General features: G+C 39.5%; 1 protein-coding gene across 4 annotated transcripts in view; it reads left to right on the top strand.

Moving 5' to 3' along the window:
* The window catches only part of BICC1 (BicC family RNA binding protein 1), a 301,081-nt gene that overhangs the window by 103,011 nt on the left and 173,019 nt on the right, over positions 1-25,051 (top strand). The gene's annotated exons all lie outside the window — the stretch shown is intronic.

Here is a 25,051-nt window from a genome sequence, read left to right as displayed (position 1 = left end):
TTTAAAACCTGAATCGAAACACAGTGTATGTGGTCATAAAGGACCTTCATTCTTAGAAGATTTGCTAATATTTATCACTCTTTGCAGAGCCATATATACATTCCAGCAGTTTAAATGGAAACACATGTTTGAATCCAGGAACACGTGTGCATCCCACAAACTGTGCGTTGGAATCATAGATTACATTCTTGGTCACAGGTTAATGAAGTCTCTGAGTAACTAAATGGAGTACTTTTTAATATCCTCATTTTCTTCTTTTGTTCAATAAAGTATCTTCCTGATCGACAAGTGTCAATATAAGATTTGGATACTTACCCTGGGAAAAACCCTGCAGCTTACTAAAAGGCAAGCATCCCAAATTTCGGAAAAGTAATTTTCAGTGTTTTGACCGGACAGAAGTAGACATTATGGTCTGTCTCCAGTAGAATGAAGGAGCGGAGAAGTATTGAATTCTCCTCCAGGAACTTTCTTCTAGTCACACATCTTCCATTAAAATTAATGGCATTTTGGGAAACATTTGGGAACAAAAAATAAACCACGTTGCTGGTCATTAGCATGTCTGAAAAAATGCTTTTCTTCTCCCAGGGAAATGCAAATATGAAGTTTCTATATGCTTATTGTTAGAATATATTTTGGTTTTTTACTCTGGGGTGTGTATCACAAAACAAAATTAGAACCTCTCTTTGAGCTGTGTTTAAAATTTGACTATCCTGACTTTAAAAATATCTGAGTCTGGAAGGATACCTCCTGGATTCATACTGGCTCTCCCTAAGGAGAGGATTGGAAGAGGAGGATGAGACTTGTGTATGTTACTTTGGTTTTTTTGGACCATCAAAATATATGTAAAATCATAACAATATGATTATAGTTACTATTTTCATTAGTAATTTTTGAAATTAAAAAATAAAAGAAAACTTTAAATATCTTTAAGAGTAAGAATGGGTAGATTTCTACAAAGGGTTGAAATTGTAGTTTAACAACTACTGGGATCACCAAATGTATTGTCTCAAATTTGGAGCTATAATTTGCAGTTGTTCAGTTTACTGTACACTTAGACTTTTGCCAGGAGTCACAGTTATTGTTTGTTTCAGAGATCTCCCTGGTTTTCTGTATACTGTTTTACTGTATGTGTTTAAAATGTTTTATTTACACTGATATTCTATTAGGGTAAAAGTCTAACCTGTTACAGCAGATAATGCCAACAATATCTTGCCTTAAAGAACAGTTCTTTAAAATTAGAAGCATCTTAAAAGTGCAAAAATAGGGGAATGGTTGAATAAATTTCGGTGTATTCACATCATGAAATTATATGCAATGTTTAAAAAAAACTAAGTAAATCTTTACCCATTGACACAGAAAGATACTTGCAATGTATTGCTGAATCAAAAAGCAAACATATAAATAGTATGATTTCTGTTTTGCAAAATACATATAAAAACAAGATAAAATATAGGTCTGAAATGGTACACATTTCAGATACATAAAACCATCAACAGAGAGCACACCTTTTTATTTTGTCCTTTCCACATAGTACAATTTTTAAGTAAGTGTGTACATCTTTTGTAAAATTTTTAATGAAACAATAACAAAAAGGAAAAAAAAAAGAACAGTTCTTTATTTTACTTTCATGTAACATTCTAAGGAGAGTATTCCCGCTTGGTGGGTGGCATTGTCCCATGCTGTCAGTGAGAGACCCAGATTCCTTCTAAGACAGAGCCCTGCTGTTCCTTAAGGCACGATCTCATCTGTACGGTTAAAACTGGGTCATCACCGTGGCCAGATGGGAGCTGGTGAGAAGGGGGGAGTGTGCCGTGGTCTTAAGGCGGGTCAGGTCTGGGTCTGGCATGTGTCACTTGTTCTCACATTCTCCTGGAGAAAATTCCTTTATGTGGCCTTATGTAACTGCAGTCATAGGGGTTGGGAGGAGGAGCATCTGGAGGAAATACTGATTTTGCAAACGCTATTTACCAAAGGACAGATTAAAGAAAAATGAATGTGATCGGAGGGTAATATCTCTGTGTGTTAAGGCTTTGAAACGTTTTGTATTATCCTTTGGGGCTGCTCTAAAAATTTGTACCACAAATTGAGTGGCTTCCACACTAAAAATGGGTTGTCTCACCTTTCTGGAGGCTAGAAGTCCAGGATCAAGGTGTGGACAGGGTTGGTTCCTTCCTAGGGCTGCGAGAGACAATCTGGTCCACGCCCCTCTCCTGGCTCCTGGAGGTTTGCTTGCCGTCTTTGGTGTTCCTGGCTTGTAGAAGCGTTGTCCCCATCTCTGCCTTCTTCACATGGTGTTCTCCTTGTGTGTGTCTTGCTGTGTCGAAACATCCTCTTTTTATAAGGACACCAGTCCTATTGGATTAGGGCTCACTCTAATGATTTCATCTCTCTAATTACAACTGCAGTGACCCCGTTTCCAAGTAAGGTCGCATTTGAGGTACTGGTGGTTAGGATTTCAACATATGAATTCTGGGGGACACAATTCAACTACTAATACCTTTTAATGGAGGAAATAAAGTTTGTAGAACATTTACTATAATTAGAAAAGTTTGGTAGAATTGTTGTGTTATCATGTTTTGATACTCAATTTGATCTATAGATTTTAACTTCCTAATCATTTGTACTAAGTCGTTTTCTTTCCTTATAGCAAGTCATTTTTAAGTTGTCTATAACAAATACATAATTAACATGCAAGAAAGAAAAAAAAATCCACTTAGTCATCCCACCTTTGAAGGAGAACTACTATTTATACACCCTTAGTCCTTTTTTCTATCTATATTAAAAATGTAAAGTGCTTTTTAATATTCTCTGATTGGCTGATGAGATTACAAATTAGACTCTTTGTATTGGGTACATCCCAAATGTTTTTCAATGTTGAAATTTGCAAGTTCTCCAGTAATTGTACTTTTTATTCTTTGGCTCTAACTATATTTACAAAAGGAGGGAATGGATACAACTATTGCTGTTCTCTCTAGTTCTTTGTCCACTTCTCATGGAACTTTAATTGAAACACATGGAAATGATCTGCCAGGAGTTTTACAGTTCTTTGGCCAGTTGTTCATGGCTTACTCACTGTCTGTCCTGTTTCCTTTAATCACTTCTTTTTTTCTTTCTCTTGTGAAATGACTACTTTTTTTCTTTCTCTTGTGAAATGACTATGGCAAGATCTTGGAGGGGAAAATGTGTTACAGTGTATTAGGTGGGGATGAGTAAAGTGATTGTATTACAAATGTGATTCATCAAAGCAAAATGCTTTAGGAATCTCGAATCCCAATGGCCGAAGAAGAGAAAATCCATTCGGCATCATAATTGATGAAAGCCAAGTTTTCCATTACATTGGGTTATATACATTGTTTCACCACAAAGTACACATCACATATTTTAAAGTAGAGATATTTTATACCCTTAAAATGTGTCAGTTTAGAAAAGTGACCTTTGAACTATGATTTTTCAGAAGGGCTTATCACTAAGACTAATATAAATAAGAAACTGTTTGATGGTTTATGTGGTATATTTTTATTACCCTCAAGCTCATCTTGTTAGGCAAATAGATTTGTCATTTTGAGACTGGAAGGTAGCAAGTGTTGTCTTCTGGGATAAATTGCTTGGAGGAATATCTGTCTCCCTTTGTACCTCGAAATGAGTGCATTAGTTGGTCTTAGATGGGGACCACTTGAATCTTTTTATTGGAGGGGGGGAGGCAGAAATCTCTAAGTATAATTGCTTCTACTTCCTCCACTGACCATTATTTTGTATAGGTTGAATAGGTCATAGTCCTCTGGTCATAGAAATAAGTTTTGATTTAATTATTTAAAAGTGAATTCACTTCATTATAGCCCATGATATACTTTCTCTAGCACTGAGTCTTTATGCTTAAACATTTAAAATCAAATTTGATTTAAGTGAAATTAGGATATTTAAGGTTTCAATCTCAGTATGTGTTTCAATAGGTAATATATTCACGTGGTTCACAATTCAGACATTCCAAGAGGACGTGTATATACAGTGAAGAGTATTTGACGTCACAGTTCTGAAGATGGGCTGAGGAGGCTGCAGAATGAGTGTTGATTTTGATTCCAGACTTAAATGTTGTCACCACTGGATGTCATCACAAATGGACAGTTAGGCCTTAAAGCCAACATTCAGGGACCCTGAGTTCTTATTTCTGATGACAGCGTTATGGACTTGAGCATAAGTTTCATTGAGAGAGTCTGTGATCACTGTTTTCTCCTACAACTGTCTAAATAGGGGTAACTGGCACGTACAAGACTTAGAAAAAATGGACAACCCCCCAAACAGGTTATTCTGGTCATCTCTTAATTAATTAATTATATTTATTTTTAAAAATTAACTTTTTTTTTAAAGAGCTCCTGACTTATTTATTTATTTATTTATTTAATTTTTTTTTTGCTGTGTTAGGTCTTTGTTTCTATGCGAGGGCTTTCTCTAGTTGTGGCAAGTGGGGGCCACTCTTCATTGCGGTGCGCGGGCCCCTCACTGTCGTGGCCTCTCTTGTTCCGGGGCACAGGCTCCAGATGCGCAGGCTCAGTAGTTGTGGCTCACGGGCCTAGTCACTCCGCGGCATGTGGGATCTTCCCAGACCAGGGCTCGAACCCGTGTCCCCTGCATTGGCAGGCAGACTCTCAACCACTGCGCCACCAGGGAATCCCAAAAATTAATTTTTATTGGAGTAGAGTTGATTTACAGTGTTGTGTTAGTTTCTACTGTACAGCAAAGTGAATCAGTTATACAGATACATATATCCGCTCTTCTTTAGATTCTTTTCTCATATGGTCATCTTTCAGAAAGTTGTTAAGGGTAAGAATCTGTCCTGTTTTTATATCTTCTGATTTGCGCTCTGTCTTCCATCAGAGTCGAGCAGATAAGGATTAGTGAGAAAAGATTAAGAAAAAGACTGTCTTAAGTGATTTGCTCATTCTCTCTTTTTCTTTTCTAAGCTCTGTCTTTGTGTTGACTTGAATATGAGGAGCCTGGGTGTCAAGCTCATATTCTCGAGCATGTTGTACAGTCACCTGTTGAGTTCTGTCATCATATCAGGTACTTGGCTTTTCTTTCGGCAGTCATTTCACACAACTGCTCTATGAAAACCACATTTGCTGTTTTATTCCTCTTTCAGCATCTACGGAGGTAGGGGATGTCATTGGGGTTCCTTTAAACTGTGTGTTTGATGGCAGTGAATATACCCTAATTGCTATTGTGATTTTTTAAAGTGAATAATAATAGTTAATTTAAATCAATACCCTGTGAAAGTTTAGTCATTACTGGTTAAAATGTCTCTTGAACCCAAACTCAAAGCATTGGATCATGTGGGAAATCACATTGAGTTTATGATTAGATTACTATGTAGGCCTTAAAAATCATGTAAACATTACTAGGGCAGAAATTATTCCAAAATGTTAAGTGTCTGTCTCAGTGATGAGATTATGGTTGATTTGTATTCTTTCTGTATACTTACTATGCAGTGAACCCTTATTATTTTTAAAACCAAGATTAATCATCACCACCACCTCATGGAGAGAAACAGATCGTAATGGCTAAAGTAGGTTGAGGTTGCCCATGAATGCATAAATTATTGCCAATTTGTAGAACATAAAGTATTTTGTTGAAAGAAGTGTAAAAGGTCATTTGGTTCTGCCACCCATGAAGTACGGAAGTTCCTTCTGTATCTTCTACAACAGGTATAAAGACAGTACAGGTCTCAGATGTATATACAAGGCAGATCATTTTTAGTCAGTGCTGATTTTCAGAAAGTTTCCCCCTTTCTTTTTATCCATGTGATCTTTTTGTTTTGCCATTTGGAGGTATAAAAATTTTTTCGAAGATATTTTTTATAAAATCTGTATGTCTTCTTTTCTTCAGACTAAAGATATTTAGATTTTATTTATCATATAACTCAATTTTCAGATCCCTTACCATTCTATTCACTTTTAGGAGCAAGATTTTACATGTGGCAACAATATCTGGGTACAGTATTTTGGGTATAACCTGACGAGTACAGCTATAGTGAGGCCATGATATCCATGATACAGATGTGATCCAGAAGTAGCTAAAGATTATATAATTTTCAGGCACTGTTAATTGGTCACAGACGTGAAGAATTGGCTTTTTTTTTTTTTTTTTTTTTTGGGCCATTCTTCATCCAACTGAAGAGGAATGTTTGGCTCCAACTGTCATTACTAGTTGTATAATATAAATTAAGGATACTAGAATCCTGACTGACAGGTTAAAGCCCACTTATAGATAGCTCACATGCTCTGTCACTCTGAACTCTTGACCTGACATTTGGCTTGGAGACCATGTGGCAGTTAAGGTGGCCAGAACATGAAAGTGTGGGAAGCATCCCTTTGAAGGAGTTCATCTGGTTCTGGGACTGTGTAGTCAGAACTCCTGCATGATTTTCTTTCTTCATTATGGACTTCACAAGGTTACCTGGGAAAAGGACTCAACCACAGCATGACAGCCCATAAAATGACGGGGCCAGTGCAGTGCCTTTTAATGTGACTCCAGTGAATGCTGTTACATTTAGTAAAGAGCTTTAAGCTTGACTGCTTTAAAATGGGTTTACAGAAGAATTAGTACATTTAAAAATTGGGGGTGGTGGTCATGTCCTTTTCTTCTAGACAAGGATCTGAATGGTCTTCGATAGATTTTTTTTTTTTTTTTCCAGGGTCAGAGACCTAGTTGGTGGCAGCCAGGACTTGAGGAGTGCTTTTCTGACTTTGTTTGACTGTTGTTCATAAAATATAAATCATTTTCTGTAAATCGGTGATTATCATGCCGTCTTGGGGGGACTGTGCTCCTATAGTGAGAAAAGTTCTGTCTAAAGCTGTTAAGTTTTGCTGAGTAGGACTCTGAATTAGAGTCATTGTGGTGCATTAGAGGGACAGCCAAAGGGCTGAAGCAAATTAATACAGTAAAACAAATGGTATGGATTTTGTAGTCTTTTATATTTTGTTTAAACAGTCACATTTCAAAATCATATTAAGGTTGGTTGGTCTGATATTTCACTACTTTATTTTATCCAGGAGAGTTATAATAGTGGCTTATGGTCATCTCATGAATCAATCCTCTCTTTAATTTAGGAACTCTTGCTGTTTTTTAAAGAACAGCCTTTTGCTTCATGGCGTTTAAAATTTTGCATTTTATTTAGACAAAATAGATTGCTTTAGAATTTGTACTTTGGCTAATTCAACTCTTACCTTTTGTCTCTGAGTAATACCTTTAAATTTATGGACTTTGGCATTTATGTGATTATATGCCTGCCTTTCCACATACCCTCCCATGAGAAAAGGAGAGGAGCCGGGTGTGTTTTGCATCACCCGTTTCGCTGCTCTTCCAGCCGCAGCTGACAGGCCTAGATGTGGCACCAGACCCAATGAGGGACCTTCTGTAGACACTGGCCACGACCTGTGTGACGGGCTCTGAAAACTCACTGAGCGAGACTTGTCTCTAACGAATCGGGGAAACTAAGACCTAGAGTGGTAGTGGGGACGCGGAGGGAAAGGTCGTGGTGTCGGGTGGGGTCGGGGAGAAGCCGGGGGTGACCGTGTGGGCCACGGGAAAATGCTGGGGTCACAGGGGGAAGCGGCTGTGAGTCAGCAGAAGAAACCCATCCACAGAAGGGAACATGGAACAACAACAACCACCAAAAAAAAAAAAGAGAGAGCGAGAGAGAGAGAGAGAGCGAGAGACAGAGAGAGAGAGAGAGAGAGAGAGAGAGAGAGAGAGTAATGCCTCTTGGAGGAGCTGGCACAGTTTGTGATGCTTCTCAAGTTTGGCTCAGTAGGTGCTTTTGCAAACTTCTTCCCTTCTCTTGATGTGCTTGAGAAACTTTGGTGTCTGTGTGTAGAATAGTTGAACCCCTCGATGAGTATCTCAAATTAAGTTGTATCGTTAAAGGAGCAGTGCTCCCTAGATAAGACCTAAGACATTCTCCCCAAACGGGTCATTAAAATATGTATACAGCAGCACATATATATATATGAATTCTATTCAGAGAGAATGTTCATCATATACTGGTATAGTATATTTTCATGTTTTACAACACATACCACCACAGTGTATTGTAAAACATGAAAATATACCATACCAGTATATGATTAACACTCTTACTGAATAAAATTCATATATATGTGTGTATATATATGTGTTTGTATATATACATATATATATGTTGTGTGTGTGTGTGTGTGTGTGTGTGTATGAATAGTATTCTTATTCAGGGTGTGTTTCTTTTTGCTCGTCAGTTGCCAGCATTATTCAAGGAATCATAGGTCATAATTGCTGTTAATATCTTCAGTGGAAAAAGCTTGTGCTGGCCTTATTTTCCAAAAAGATTTAGCTGTGGGCTTTTTTTGTACGTTTTAGGATTTCCTCCTTCTCGTTGGACATTGGCACTAATATATTGTTTTAGTCAGTGTTATGCTTTTTGTGGGAAGTTTGTAGTCAGCCAACGTGAGGAGGGGTTAGTACAGCATACAACATTTTCTGTTTTTCTTAGTAATGGTTAGGGAGAACACTTTGTTACTCTTTGCCTCTTTAAGTAACATGATCCTTGAATTAAATTATTAAATATCCTGAATGTTACTCTCTTATTTTGTATGTTCAGCAGTTGTGGATTGTCCCAAACTAGTTCTTTTGCAGGTTTTTATTTCTTTGGAGGCAAGTTCCTTCTTGAAAGGAGCTGCCTTTTGTCACTTTAAGAGGTGAAAAAATAGATTTCATTACCGTTTTTTTCCCCCTTGGTGAAATCAAAATGATCTAGGATAAGTGTATAAGTATGTCTTTCCTTCCTTAGCATTTATTACCATTAGTACTCTTGTCATTCTAGATTATCATTCAGTCATTCAAATTTTCTGCTTCTTAATAGTTAAAGTGCTGACGATTGGGAATGAAGGAATTTAGCCAGAGATGAAACCAACTACAGGCAAATATATAGAGGCGTCTGTGTTTCCTTCTCGGTTTTCTTTCTTGAGTTTTCCATCAATTACTTTTTTGAGAGAGAGAGAGGAAAAAAAAAAAAAAAAACCCAGCTTCAATTCCCATGTGGCTGTTTACTTTGGAGTTGCCAAGAAACCTTAATCCCATGTGAATAAGAAAACTGTAAACTCAGTTAGCTTGGAGTTGTTTTCTTAAATAGAACTTCTTCCTGTTATATTTGTCTATGGGATTTTCCAAGACAATTGTCCAAATCCATGTGTAAGTCAATAGGAGATGCTGTTTGAGACGCTCTGTGGCATGGTCCTTAGGTTGGTAGGTTGGGAGAGCCTAAATGTTTCCTGGTTTCAGCCAGTATGTTGAGAGGGAGTTATTAACAAAATTGAGGAAGTAGTATATTTTAGTATTTATTTGGAACATGGATGTTGTGTTTCTTCTCATTTGTGAGTACCACTTCACTTTAGCATCCGTCTCACACATTGAAAATATGGTGTGCTAGGACTTCCCTGGTGGCGCAGTGGTTAGGAATCCGCCTGCCAATGCAGGGGACACAAGTTCGAGCCCTGGTCCGGGAAAATCCCACATGCCACAGAGCAAGTAAGCCCGTGCGCCACAACTACTGAGCCTGCACTCTAGAGCCCGCGAGCCACAACTATTGAGCCTGTTTGCCACAACTACTGAAGCCTGCATGCCTAGAGCCCGTGCTCCGCAACAAGAGAAGCCACCGCAATGAGAAGGCCACGCACCGCAACGAAGAGTAGCCCTCGCTCGTCGCAACTAGAGAAAGCCCGCGCTCAGCAACGAAGACCCAACGCAGCCAAAAAAATAAATAAATGAATAAAAAGAAAATATGGCGTGCTACCTCATACTCTGTCAGTCTGGAAACTCTGTCTTCTAGTTTCATGGGAATACTAAAGAAGAAATAATTTCTACCTTCAAAGAGCTTTCAAGCAGAAGGAGAAAGATGTTTATAAGAAAGGGTTAGAATGAATGATGAAGTACAGGCTTTACAAAGATGCCAAGGAGGCCATTCATGAGACACTTACCACCCTCCCTGTGAGCTACACACTGTGCAGGTGCAGGATCGTGGAGGGGAAACGGGCGCCATCTGGTCCCTGTCCTCAAAGGGGTCACACTCTAAAGGAGAAGTGGCACAGAAGTGCCACCCAGGGTGGCGAGAGCATGTAACAGAGGAAACAGAAGGAGTGATTTGTTCTCCTCTGAGGCATCAAGAAAGGCTGCCCTCAGGAGAAAGCGTTGGAGCAGGAATTTGAGGGAAAGGTAACACATATGATTAGTATGTTGGGTAAGATTAGGTCAGGCTTTGTGGAAGAGTTTCTGAGCAGAGAGCAGGGTTGAGATTAGGTTAAGATGTCTTCTAGACCTGTGATAAAGTGACCTAAATGTCTTAATGGAGGCAAGATGGAAAGGCATTCCTCACGGAAAGAACCCCCTGAGTGCCTTTGCAAAGGCAAAATAAGAGACGGTGGAGAATGTTTTTCTGTCCTGTGGCCTAGAAAGCAAATGAGTTAAAAGTGATATATATCGTTATATCATCTTTTTCTGAGTTAATTACTCAGAGTCAAGTGGAAGGTTGAGAGGATGAATAGAAGGTTTGGAAATCCAGATTAAATTTAGGAGATCATACTGTTTGTATTCATCGTCTTTAAGACCAGGATAACCAAACATTTTGTGTTATAGTTTGTTTTGCAGCTTCTGACTTCTTTGTAAGTGCTGGCTTTAGGGGTGTATTATTACTTTTTTCTTCCCTCTACTTTCCTGGAGGAAAAATGCATTCCCAGGAAGATTAACTTTTAACTATGCTTTGAAACATGAGTTTTCAACTGTTGTAATACCTTCATTGCATTTTGGACGATAAAACTTCCAAGTGTGGAATGATGGCTATAAAATAAATAACATCATTTGACTAAGTCCCAAACCTTCTATGATAGGCAGTTTTTAAAAAATGTATTTTCCAGGAGGACAGTTGAAAATTTTGGCTTTGCAGTTTACTTCTGGCTGTGTTTTATGGGAATCAGACTAAAACTTCTGAGACCAATGATTCCAATTTGGCAAATAATAGAAAATTTGGTTCTATGTGTTCAAAATTAAAGCTTGTCTTAAAGAAATTGTTGGCTATCAACCATTTAGCATGTTCTAGTGTTAACATTAAACCACCATTATACAATGATGAACACGTACAGAGAAGGCCAAGAATATTCGAGATCGAGTATTGTATGCAGAATAAATATAGCCAAGTCTCATTTTTTCAGGGGAAGGTTTTCTAACTGAAAGAAGTGGAATTCATGTTCCCTTTCCCATTTCCCTAACTCTACCGTGAACCATTTTAGAGTTAGTAAATTCTTAATATACAGCAGTATTCTTAACCCTCATTGGTGTAGGTTTGCCTGTGGATCTTTTAAAAGCTATTGATGTCCAAACTAAAGATTCTGATTTAATTCTTCTGGAAGGTTAAAGCTTGAGCATTATTATTATTTTTTAAACTGCCCAAGTGACTTAAATATGCAGCCAAGGTTTGGAACCACTGATACAGCATGTGGGCAAGTGCAGAGAGAAATTCTAAATTTGTGTTGGTCTCTAATGCTGATTAAAAGGAAGGAATTGTGTGTATTTTGTGTGCGTTTGTGTCAGTTATGAATGGATTTCACTTTCTGTTGAGTTTCATTCTCTTAGGACTAAGTGTTCCGTGGTACAATTTCCAAAAGGATATACTCTGGAACACTAGTTCTGTATTATGTTAATAAATACTGTACTTTTAAAAGTTCCATGATTAGGTAAGTTTGAGGAATGCTGTTATATACGGTTAAAAAAGGCTCTTTCCTTCAGAACTGCTTGCAGCCACTAATGTGTTAGTTATTTGCATTTTGTGAATTTGTTAGAGGAATATATATTATGCAGCACTTCATAATACTATTTGATCATTTTTTTTCCTTTTGGTGACAAGATAGTCTATAGAATTAAACAATCAGTGAATTATTTAGAAATTCCTTTTTTTCCACTGACCAAGATTTGTATTAGGGCTGGACGTGATACACTTATACAACGGAGACTTTCTTAAAAAGTGTATTTCCTCAGTGAGCCTCATGATAGGGGGAAGAGTGTAAATCATTGCAGAGTACATGATTCTTTCCTAAAACACATCTGTTATCATTTGATAACCATGCTCAGAATTTTTTAACGTCTTTCCATTGCCTCCCAGATAAAGCTTAAATGTCTTTAAGCTTTGGCATTGAACGTTCATTACAGTCTGGTTCCTTCCTGCTTATTGACCTTTGTCTCCCAGTGCTCCTTAAACCAACCCCCCTGGTATCAACCAGTGGGATCCCCAAGCCGTGATCATTCCTGACTTTTGTGGCTGGAGATAAAAATATCTACCCACCTAGAAAGTCTTTTTCTCACCTTGATCTCTGACCCTTTCCAGTTGTATAGCTAAAAGTCCCACCATTTTGTGGCATGTTCCAGGCTGGCCCAGCCTCTGTGGACAGTTTTCATTTCTTTATACGTTACACACCTGCATCACTTTGGATTTTATTAAAAAGTTAATTTTCTTGTGTTGTTGTTCTGTTCTCTGGAGTTGATATACTAATAGTCCAACTAGTTTCTGACTTCTGAATTGAGAGAGTCAAGTATTTTGGGGTCTAACCCATTGGTCTCTGTGCATGGTTGGGGCTGAGTAACTTCTTAGAATCATGTTATTGTAGGACTGAAAGGGACCTTAAGAGATTTTCTAGTTTAGCATAGAAATGAAGAAAGACCTAGAGAATTTAAGCCGTTTGTCCAAGTCGTATAACTTTCTAATTGTTGAAGCTGGAGAGGAAACCCAAGTCACTCTTCTTTTCACTGCACTGACAGTTTATGTCTTTTAAAAAAATCCATGCGCTCTTTCAAGAAAAATTAAAATCTCCTGGCCTTCTTTCTTGTTAATGGCAAAACAGTCAATATCGTTACTTAAAACAGATCAAAGTAATGAGAGAAAGTGCTGTCTTGTTCCTCACTCTTCCAACCTACCCCCACATTTTGATGCTTTGGAGGTTCTTAGGGAACACTTGTTTGAGATGGTGTTTAGGAAGCTGGGTTTTTAAAACTTGGATGTCCCAGAGGTGATTACAGTGTGCATTCCTTCATACCATCCCCTCCTTATTATCCCTTCTTCCCTTTCCTGATGCTATGCCCTCATTCTGAACCAATCAGTGAAGGAAAGAAATAAGAGATGTCAATATTATGAAGAACACTAAACTAGGTACCATGAGATCTGAGTTCAAGTCCCAGTGCAGTCACCAACGATGAAATCTTATGCAAGTCATTTGGTTATTGAGACTAGTACTCACTTAAAAATGGAGACAGTTCCTCGTAGAATTAGTGTTAAAATCAGTTGAATCTGAGCAGTTTCAAATTGGTTGAAATTGAAAAGCTTTGAGCAAATGTGAGAGATGATGGGATTCTTCTGAGACCCTTCCATGTCAGTGCTTGCATCTTTGAGGTTGAGGGAAGCCTGCAGGACTTTATTGTTTTAGGATGGGACCCCTTGTTTTTATTATTGTTATTTTTTTGGCCATGCCACGGCTTGTGGGATCTTAGTTCCCTGACCAGGGATTGAACCTGGGCCCATGGCAGTGAAATCAAGGAGTCCTAGCCACTGGACCACCAGGGAATTCCTGGGATGGGACCTCATGTCTTTAATTGCTTGGGGCAAAAACCACACACATGTCTATAATATCGTTGGTAACTCTTTTCAGTTTAGAATTGAGTGATAGTAACTTTTATTTGGGGATACTACTTTCTGGATTCTTATGTTGAGAAAAGATCCCATTTGTTGGTTTGTTTTTTTATTGAACTATGTTAAATTTTTTTGGTATTTGACAGTAAAAATATTTTCTTCCTTAGTGACTTTCTTTTTCTTGAGGTGCTGTTGATGGTGTTAAGTGCTCATGCAATGGAATAGTTTGCACTATTAGAAATCCTAGTCCTCCTTTGTTATGGGATGGAGGATTGTCAGAGAATGAAGGCCTGTGGCTGGGTGAGGTTTGCTACCAATAAAGAATCATCAGGGCAAACCGAAGTTTCATTTTGGATGAAAAAATATTTCTGTTCTGCTTGGCAGAAGAGGATAAAAAGAAAATCCAAGCAATTTTTTGATTCAGGGGCTGCCAGTTCTCTCTGGGTGCAAGGAACGTTTCATGTCTCAGCCACAAGAATTTGCCATTTTGGTTCAGATGTGCATTGTCTTCCCTCCTCATGCCTGCTCTGCTTGCAGCTTGTGGCTTCGTGGCTCTTGGCTCTGAGCCATGAGAGTCCTTTGAAGACCACTCATGAACTCCTTTTTCTACAGCCTGTTGGCCTCTTGGTAGGGGTAGTGGGAGCCATGAAACATGATTGTTTTGAAAGATTTATTGAATATTGAATGTGGGGCACTGTTAGGCCTCTGCAGGGACCTGATAAGACAGTGATTCTCTTGGTTGCTGATTGTAAGTGGAGGTATTTATTTGGGGATCAGTATAGGTTTGGATATTGTAACTGACAGTTAAATTGGTACAGGCATGGTGGGGCTGTGCTGTGAGGGCCAGGGGGAGCCACTTACATAGGACCTGTAAGGTGAAGAAGACCGGGAACTTTGGGCGGATATGAGACAGGATGATAAAAGGGCGGATATAAGGAAATGCGAATGAAGAGTCTTGCTAGCATCTAGTGGTGTGGAGAAGAAGAACATGAAAGAATTAAGGATGACTTCAAAGTTTCAAATACGAAAAGGACAGACATAGTACTGTCTAGCAAGAGAGCTGTTTTGGAGAAGCGTGTTGACTTTGAAACCAAGGTGGAGATGTTTGGTAGAGTGTAGCAGAGAGATCAGGGCTGAAAATAGTGACTTGTTTGGAATCACTTGCATTATTCCAGCAATAGTGAAGTGGTTTGTGTAAAATTGCCTATAAGCTAGGAGTTTTCTTAACCATCTCCTTAACATTATGGAAAATAACCATTACATTTTATGGTAAGTAATTATGGAGTTTGTTTTTTTTTTTTTTTAAAGGAGATTTGAAAAAAATGGCTAGAAGATATCCAATAGGAAATGCGAGCATATGTGTATTCTTTTTGAAATGTGGGTCTGTATTTGGAAGAGCTCAAGCTGCAGTGAAAGGCAGAAAGCTTCAGTTCTTTGTCTCCTGCCTTCGTTGCTCTCTTCCTGTCTCAGGTTCCTCTCCCCTAACTCTCCTGCCCTCATTTTGGTCTCAGTGCTTCTGAGATGTAGACCACTGTCTCACTGCCACATATGCATCAATATGTGGTCACCCAGGGTTCACAGACTTGAAAGTTCCTTCTTCCAAAGAGTCACTTGTGTCACATCAGCCTCCCCAGTGGTTCTGTGGTATGGTCGTAATGAGAAAGGAGGCCCAAGGCTACTGTACCAGTTTATTAACAGCTGGTTATTGGGAAAAGAGCATTGGATGAGGAGAAAGAAGAGGGAGATAATCCCAGTGTTGGATATCTTTTCTAAGTCTCTGGGTCCTTATTCATTAAGGAAGGGGCAGAACCATCTGGTCTCAAAAGCTGTGATATTCTGCTTTTTTAGTGCACAGAAGTAAGATCCGTATCCATACTATAAGTGTTGCCAATAAATCAAGACAGGGTCCAAGTAGCAGCTCATAGAGTATATTTGTTCGTCATGGGAGATTTATGTAGCACTCTTATATTTGCCAAGGCTTTTATTTTCCTGAACTCCCCAGTAAGACAGGGCAGGAGGAAGGTCTTCAGTTGTTAAAGCAGTCTCAATAAGCAAGCCCACCATTGAAATTAATCCAGGTTCATCTTCTTGGAAACCACATGGTAATGACAAATGGGAGCATGTACAAAAAGCTTTATGCTTTGCCCCGAGCCTCATGACTAGTTCTCGTTAACTGAATTTTGGACAGAAATGGTAATTTCTCATTAAGCATAAGGAAACATTATTTTGTACTCCCCTTTCTGGTTGAGGCAATATATAGTAAGTTAAGCAATATAAGTGTCTCAGAAAGGATTGGGTGAGAAAAAGAATTGAATCCACAGCCTAGTTTTTGTTGTAGATTCACAACATATGCCCTACCTTTGTTTAGTGACAACATTCCTTGCAGATTTTGTTTACTATTTGTTACTTGTACCAAAATGTTTACCTGTAAACAGGTAGGAGTGTCATGAAATGTAATAACTAGTCTTGATTCATACTGAGGAATGCTGAATTGTGACTTCTTTACATGTGAAATTTTAAGGTGTTTTCAGTCACTAGATTCTAAAGAAATTACAAACTGCCTGTCTCTCCTTTTTGTGAGTTTTTAATTCCAGAGACCAAAAAAGTTTACATACGTAGCTTATAGACATTTGCTTAAATCTTAAGATGGTTGTTGAAGCCCTGGAGTAAAGTTATTCAATACATATTTGTTGATTGAGTGAATGAAATGATTTACTCATTAAAATTTTTTTTGAGTTTTTTTAATGTGTGCCAGGTACTGTGTTGGGCGTACAGTGGCGAATGATTTAGATGTTAAGTTCTGCCATTATGGAGCAAACAAATTTTACTGAAGGATACAAACACAATACAAGAAAATAAGCAAATAAAACCATGATTGATTGTAATCCATCTATGAAAGAAACATGCAAAGTACTAAAAGGGGGAAAGGCTTATTAAATGGATGAACATATCAAGTAAAAAAGAACTCAATTTTTTTAAGCTACGTAATTTCAGGGGACAGCTAAATTTTAATCATTTCCTTGGAATATACAAAAAGCTTTTTATAGTGTTTACTTCAGCTTTCGAAAGCAATTCTTTACCCTCCCACTTACACTAGCACATTTAAGAAATCTTACCCATGAAGGATATGATTGTGTTTTCTTTAGTTGTCTTTATTGGAATTCTTTTACAGTTCTTCCAAAACAGTACTACGTTCCTTAGAGCTAAGCCTCAGCAGGAACAATGAAGCATCTCATTTGATGTATTATTCCATTACCTATGATGTCAAGACAGTTGGTAAACAATTTCTTTTTATAGAGCAACCAAAGGGGAGGGGAGGGGGAGGGAGAGAAAGACCGATTTAAGCCAATCTAAACAGTCAGATCCCTAGGAAATGATTTAGGGAAGCTTTATCGTGTGATGGCTGCTATTCATCATCTACTCTGTGTCGGACAGACTCGGGGTTTTGTTTGCCTTTTAAATCAGGGCAACACTTGGATTGTGGTTTTGCTGTCGTGCCCTTTCTTCATGTCGGAATTTTTCTAGGGCTTGTTGCAAATTCCAAGGCAGATGTTTGTCTTCCTGAGGTTCGGGGATGATTTGGCGCCATCTAGGTTGATCTCTTGCTTTCCCTGGAAGAACACTGTTGCTGAATAATTTCAAGCAGTGACGACTGCTGGAAGGAAGTGTATGGTGGTGTCTTCGTGCCCCGAGCTAGTCAAGTCTTGATTAGTCTTAAAGAGACGAATCATTTATAATTTTAAGTTCTAAGAATATAGTAAAGCTTATCACTTGTATTTTAGGAAACCAATAGCTTCTACACTTTCTAATGAAGAATGAGTTGGCCACGTGGTTAATAATATGGTTAGACAGAGGAAGCCTCACTCTAGGGATTCTTTGTTTTTTGTTACTGTGGTAAAATACATATACCATAAAATTTATCCTTTTCACCATATTTAAGTGTATAGTTCAGTGGCATTAAAGTACATTCACGTTTTTGTACCGCTTAAATTCTTGCTGTGAAAAATCAACCCATCTGAATTGTATTTTGACATTAAGATAAGTCACTTGTTTATAGGGAAAAAAATTTCATGTTGAATCACAGAAACGAAATATTTTGCTGGAAAGATAAAATTTGAAGTTGTAATAGCTTTGCTGCATATTTATCTGGAATAGCCAGGATTCTTAGAGGTCGGCTTTGCACATTTCAGTGAACAGTATCTAGTCACTCTAAAGCCGGCATTTAGAATTACTAAATAGTTGATGGATGCTGGGTGCCTAGGAAAAAGCACAAGGAGTTCTTTGCATTTTGTGAGGGATTAGATACTCTGCGCTTCAGGAGTGAGCGAAAATGCACAGCAGCTGCTGATCGTGGCTTCTTTTTTTTCTTTTATTTGTACTTTTTTTGATGCATTTTAATAACCAGTGAACTGGAAAGTCTTCTGTATTTGTAGATATCCACGTATACACGCAAGTAGGTTACAATTCCACAGTGCCTGGGTGACCACAGCAGCTGCATGCATACAGGTGTGCCCGTGCTTCATGGGGAAGCGGGTAATTTCCAGACTTGTTTCTCAGACTTCAGCAGATCTGATCACTTCAATTTTTAATCCACGCTATATCAGCGATTTTGTTTCTTTATTGGTCCTCTAACATGTTTCTACATTTCACAGTCTTTACTGTGTTATTTCTTACTCCGCATTGTGAAAGATGCTTGTGAGAAACAGCACTTGTGTGGAGCTCAGTCCGTCTTCCCTGAAATGTTTATTAAGTCTGTGTGTGTGTCGTGTTCCAGGATGGAGAATAGTGACTCTGGTAGGGCAGAGGAGGAGGTCAGAGAGAGGAGTTCTAGGCTGGCGTTATCCCTGGAACTTGGTAGAACTTTTTCTGTAATGAGTTCCTGGTGATTTGAGAACACCTGCAAGACCTTTCCCTCAAGTCTGGGCTGCGCAGTCACCATTTCTGTTCCACCAGTCTGGCCCTTTGTCCTCTCCGCAGCCCGTGGTCTTGCAGGAACGTGTGGTTGACTGCACGACCCATGATTTAATTGGACAAATCAGCAAGAACACCTACGCTCCTGAAAATATGGACCATTCATTTGTATTATTCTTAGACCACAATGCCTACGAGGTGACATTTACTTTTGGGGCTTGTCAACCAGGTCTCTCTTAGATACCACTGAACAAAATTTTGTGTTGTCTGGCTTTCTCAACCAACCGGTTACTTAAAGGAAAGCCAAGTTGAATTTCTCAGCTTAAAAACTGGAGAGTTTAAATCCCTGTGGTTGGTCTGTCTTCTGAAGGCTTTGTGATGGTGCCAGTCTCAGATCGGGATGTGAGCCTTCGAGGGAGGGGTGATAGGCTCGCTTACGTGACATCCTTGTGCATCCAAAAGCATTTGGCTGCATCCGGTGTTTGAAGCACCCTCCTTTGATTACAGAACTCTTTGCTGTCTTCTTCCTTTGCATCTGATTTTGTCAAGCTTCCCAGATATTTCCTGAAGCGGTTTCCTCCATAGTCATCTGTCACCATCTGTCCATCAGAGAAACCTTTCCATTACCTCCAGATGCAAACTTGGCTGGCCTGCGTTGAACACAGCACTCTTCTATTTTCAGGGTGAGTTCTGAATGGCACAGTGGTCAAGCTTTAAGGTACACTGTGTTATCCCTTGTTTCACAAAGTGTGAAGGGAACATAAGAGTTTGGAAATAATCTGAGGTGAGGAGCATTAGGGTTTGTACACAAAACACACCTCAGAATTGGAGCTTCCCCCATGGTCAAAGCTGAAACGCTGACCGGTTATGAGAAGCACAAGTTTCAGAAGATTAAAACTGTGTCAGTGGCTCAGGAAGATCACAGGTTTTATGGCCACAGGAGCCTCAACCTCAGAAGATCTTTTGTGAATTTGCTAAAGGAGACCCTGCAGTATGTGTCTGGTAGACTGTGTTGTCAACAGCAACTACTCCCAGCTGCTGTATGATTATTTCTGGTTACGTCTCAGTGTGGGAGAAATAGAGTTGCTTTTGTGCTACTATGAGTTAAAGCAATTCTACAAAAATTAGGAATTTAAAGTATCTAGGATGGGGGCTTCCCTGGTGGCACAGTGGTTAGGAGTCTGCCTGCCAGTGCAGGGGACACGGGTTCGAGCCCTGGGCTGGGAAGATCTCACATGCCCTGGAGCAACTAGGCCCGTGCACCACAACTACTGAGGCAGTGCTCTAGAGCCTGGGAGCCACAACTACTGGAGCCTGAGTGCCACAACTACTGAAGCCCGCATGCCTAGGTTCCGTGCTCCGCAACAAGAGAAGTCCCTGCAATGAGAAGCTTGAGCACCGCAATGAAGAGTAGCCCCCACTCGCCGCAACTAGAGAAAGCCTGCGCAGGCGCGAAGACCCAACGCAGCCAAAAATAAATAAATAAATTAATTAATTAAAAAAAAAAATCTAGGATGACCTATACAGCTGTGAGACAATCCTCGATGAATATTCCTTCTCCCAGCTGAGTTTAGATAAGGTGGTGATCGAGCTTTTATTATTACTTATTCATTTTTATCCTTACTAATAATTCTAGCAATAACACCACTTTCTAACACGTGGCTACCCTTTTCCTAGTCCCTATAATGTGTCAGACATGGTATTGAGGCACTTGCTGCAGAAGACATCTTGTAATCCTTGCAGAAACCTGGCGGAAGCTTTATTCTGACTTCAGGGAAAGGAAATTGGCTCAGACAATTTGACTGACTTGGCCCGTGCGCCTTGCACAGATTCCACTACCTGAGACCAAGAAGTTGTGAAGAGAGGGCAGTTGAGCTCTTTTCAGCCAAATCTTAAAAACAGTCCAGGGAGTAGCCTTTTTTTCACATTAGCCCATGAGACCCCCCGACCGCCCCTGCACCTGGGCGCCTCTGGTTTCTTTGTGGCCCCCCTGTGTGTCGCAGGCGTGCTTTGTGGCATTCCACAGCTGGCTCCCTTTAAGACTCAGAGCTGTGCATCCAGAGCCACATGAGAGTGATTAGAAAAATTAGATAAGAACAAGTATTTTCTTGCTTTGATTTTTTAAATATTCTTAAGCTTTGAAAACATAATTAAGTTTAATTCGTCTAATGTTGTCAGGAAGGGCACTCTTTTAAGGAGGAAAAAGAAAAAGCCTTCCATGTAAAGATATTTGAGATCTGATAATATTTCTACCACGTCCTCTTGATTAAAAATTTAAGTGAAAAACAGTGTATAGGTTCTCTCCTTCCATCATTTTGACAGTATAGCATATGTTGAAAACTAGCTTTAATATGCCTATATATATTTTAAGCCAGAGGCAAAGTTACTTTTAAATGTCAATTTTTAGTAACGACGTTCATAGGATAGTATTATGTCTACACTCTAAAAGGTTGAATGTGTGTTGAAACAAAGCATTTGCTTTATATGGACAGAAAGGGACCCCCCGCCCCCAACCACTACCCCCCAACACACACACAATTTGTGGTACCTTAGGTCAAGGTGGAGAAGCTGATGATACGTTTTAAAGAGGGTATGCAATTAGAACCACATTGGCATTTTGGCGGTTATTTATTTTTCCAGGGTGAACGTGCTTTCAGAAGTTGCCAGTGGTTGCTAGGCAGACTTCAACAAACACAAAGGACATTACCCAAGCATCCAACCTGGCTGGTTTCTCAGTTTGAGTTTTGTGATCCTGGCTCAAAATGTAGTCAACTCTATTACTGTTTGAATTTGGAATACAGAATTTTGCCAGCAGTCACATTGTCATTTGAGTCAGTAGTGAAGTGAGTTTTCTCCCCAGGAGGCCAGGTGACTGACTTGAAGTAAGGGCGTGCTGTCCAAGACCGTGGGCCAGGTCATTTGAACCGCCTCAAAGGTGAAGAGAAACTATATAAAGAAAACAACTCCATCTTGCCAGGAGGAGTGGCCTTTTCCTTTGGTGCTCTCCTTTCTGATGACTGGATTTTCCTGCTGGAGATATGCTGGGTTTTTTTTTTTTTTTTTTTTTAATCTCTTTCTTCTGGCAAATGAACAAAATTTTCACACACCCAGGTACACTTAAGTCCTTTACTTAAGCAGCTTTTCTAGATGAATTTGGAGCAATGCCAGTGAAACTGAAGAAATACATGTTTTTCTGGACTAGTGATTAGACGTGCAAAGCTGTTGAAAAGTAATTGTTGAACCATAGGTCTGTACATTTACTTATCTTTGTTTTTGTTTTGCACTGACTCTTCGGGCCAAGAACAGTACTGTGCTATTTACTATGAGATGGAAAATGTAGACCAATTACGAAGGCTAAATGTTTCAAAGACAACACCTTTTAAATGTGTCAGTCATGCTGGGGGCAAGATGCTGATAAATATAACTTTCCACTTTCCCAAATAGAGTCAGTATGCACGTTTGGGATGTTTATAAGAATGTGAAATATGAAATTTACCTTTACCTGTAAAAGAAGTATATATGAATAACCCATTGGGCTAAAATCCTCCATGATATACACAAACAGAATTAGCTTTACCATGCTTCCTGGTGAGGTATGACTATCATATATCCTTCCAAAAAGGCTTAGGGTCTCACAGGCTGCCTGCATTGTCTGTTTGGATATCATTACATAGAGGTGAGGCTGTGGCGATTACTGTAAAGATCGACATCCTTCTGCGTATAAACGCTCATTGCTAATAACCCTTTTCAATTTGGCCTCATGTGTCTAGAACATTTTGACTGAGACTCGCATGGTATCTGTGCGCCTCTTGCACAGAACCTCTTAGGAAACTCACAGTGGAAGTAATGGAAGTTCACAATTGTATTTTAGGCCGTGGGAGACACTTCTGTGAAAAATGCAACAGGTAGTGCTGCCTTTGGGAGATACAGGGTCTCTCTTGCCTTGTCTGTTTTAGGGAGTTCACATGTTAGTTTTAAATACAACAGAAAATGTTGCTTTTTATAAGTTTATATTCTATTTGGAGAAATAGCTTTTTCTTTTTTCCCCCCCCCCCCCCAGTAAAAATGCTATGTACTCGTTGACAGAAAAAAAGAGTGCAGAGAATTACAGAGCAGAACCTAAAGAAAAGCCACATTCCTGCCTAAAGATACTACATGCATGTTGGAAGTATCTCTCTAGTCATCTTCCTATCATAGATAAGCCTATATGTATAATTTCATTTCATTGTCATTTACTCTGCCAAATAGTCTGTATTGTGTTTTTTTATAGTCATCAACTTTTCTTGTTCATAGATATCGGTTTACAGTATCCTGTTTGATGATCATGGAATCACTTAATAATTTTCTCATTAGAATACGAAAATGTTTTATTTAATTAGAAAACTAGCATTAAACGTTGAATATTTGTCTATAGTAACCGTTGAAAGAGAGGATGCCAACTTTCTGCTCTAAGAAGTTTAGTTTATAAAAGCATGGAAAGGATACCGTTTTAGGAAAGAGCAGAAATGTCAAAGTCTCTTTGCTGCTTTAGAGAATCAGAAATCCTTGGCCTTTAGCTTAGTTCAGAAATTTGAAAGAACTTAAAGATCATTCATGAGTTTAGGAAGTATTTTAATACCATAAAATACTAGTTATCTGGAATCCAGAGGAATGCGTCATAGTGGTTATAGTATCAAAGACTGTGAAGGAGTGATTTTTCCCAAGGTGACTTTCCACACTCCTGAAAACCATCATCTTCACCATAATCTGTGTCTTTTGGCTTGTCAGCACTTTGAAAACATAAGACTTTTCCAAGTCACACAACCCTCTTTGGCTGTTCACAACTACTTTTATGTCTTGTTGATGGGGTATAAAGGATTGTCCCTCACCATTACAAGAATGTGTGCTTAAGGGATTTGGGGAGTGCTTTCTCAAAAAAAGAAAAAAAGAGTGTGTGTGTAATCATGGGAGAGAAGCACAGCTCTGCAAACATGAAACTGGCTGAAGTTTTCTCCAGCTCCCTTTGGTGCTTTGCTTTGACCAGAACTACAGAGAAAAGTTGACAAATGTTGCCATGATTGACTGATTTTATAAAGTGTTGTAAACTGTTCTGAGGACACACTGCATGCAGCAATGTATTTTCCAGAAATCACAACATTTTTTCCCCCAGCTTTAGGGCACCTTGAGTTCTTTTCCAACTTGATCTAGGGTCTTCATGCCTTATTTTAATTTGAAAAGGTTTTCAGAAGTAAACATGGCACAGCCAACTGCATTAAAAAAACACTTTGCTTATTCAGCAAGCCACGAGGACATCTTGAAAGGTGGTGTCATCTCTTTTGACTGAGACCTTCTACAGTAGAACATGGCTGAAGTCATCTGCTGTAGGAGTGTGTGGTACTTGGAGGTTTTAGATGCTCACAATATACAAAAATATCCCAGCGCGCGCGCATGCGCGCGCACACACACACACACACACACACACACACACACACACACACACACACACACCATGCTACGTCTTTAACTGCTAGAGCGCTGAGGGACAGCATGACTCATTGTTGTTGGAAATCCTCTCCATTGTCTGAGGATAAAGCTACTTGTTACTCTTGCCTTTCCTCCTACTCAAGATGACTTCTGATCTCTTTGCTTCTCTCTTTCCTTTTTGCTTTTCTTTTTTTCTTGGTAGTTCCACTACACGAGATTTGAGTAGGACCTTTTCCTGTTACCCCACAATTGGCAACTAGGACTCAGAGTGGAGGGCTCTGTGGCCCTGGCACTCTGAAGAGAGAGTCAGAAGAATTGCCAACACTTGAATCTGTACACTTCTTCACACTTATTAAGAGGTGGCAGAAACTGCTGTTAATACCAGCAGCCACCATGACAAGCCACCCCTCTTCCCTGCAAACCCCCTACCCAATAAGAAGGTTGAAGTGGGAAGGAAGAGTTAGAGAGTCATTGGGCATGTTGGGCTGGTGGGAAATGGGGGTGGTCCCCATAAAAACAAGATGATCCCTTGGGAGAAGGGTCTTTCCAAGGAAGTCTCTCATAAACACTGGGCATGTCTGCAAGAGGAAGACTAGTGTCTTATTACCTGGTGGCATAACTATGTAAGCAACAGTCTTGCTGATGTGCCCCAGTGTCTGTGTGAGATTTGAAAAGAGCACTGGGGAGAAACTCTCCCAAAGTTTACTGTGGGTCAGGTTGATACCCCGGAAGGTAGTTGGGCTGGAGAGCTGTCTCTCTGTTCACCCACCCATGAAGCCTGATCGCTAGGTGAGGAGAGCCCAGCATCTAGAGACCACTGGCTATTCTCCTGGTGTCAGTGGGTAAGCAGTCATGGAGGATGTTGGTTTTCTCATGTCAAGGAAGTGTGCAGTGGAATCCTCATGGCTGCCTCTCGAAAACTCATATAGACTCCCCACAGGAGAGCCACACCTGCAGACCTTCCCTGAGAGGTTGTCAGCA

The sequence above is a fragment of the Eschrichtius robustus genome, chromosome 7 (genome assembly GCF_028021215.1).
Source record: "Eschrichtius robustus isolate mEscRob2 chromosome 7, mEscRob2.pri, whole genome shotgun sequence".
NCBI classification, from domain to species: Eukaryota; Metazoa; Chordata; class Mammalia; order Artiodactyla; family Eschrichtiidae; genus Eschrichtius; species Eschrichtius robustus.
The sequence above is the reverse complement of the archived record's forward strand: the minus strand, read 5'-3'. Positions and strand labels throughout refer to the sequence as shown.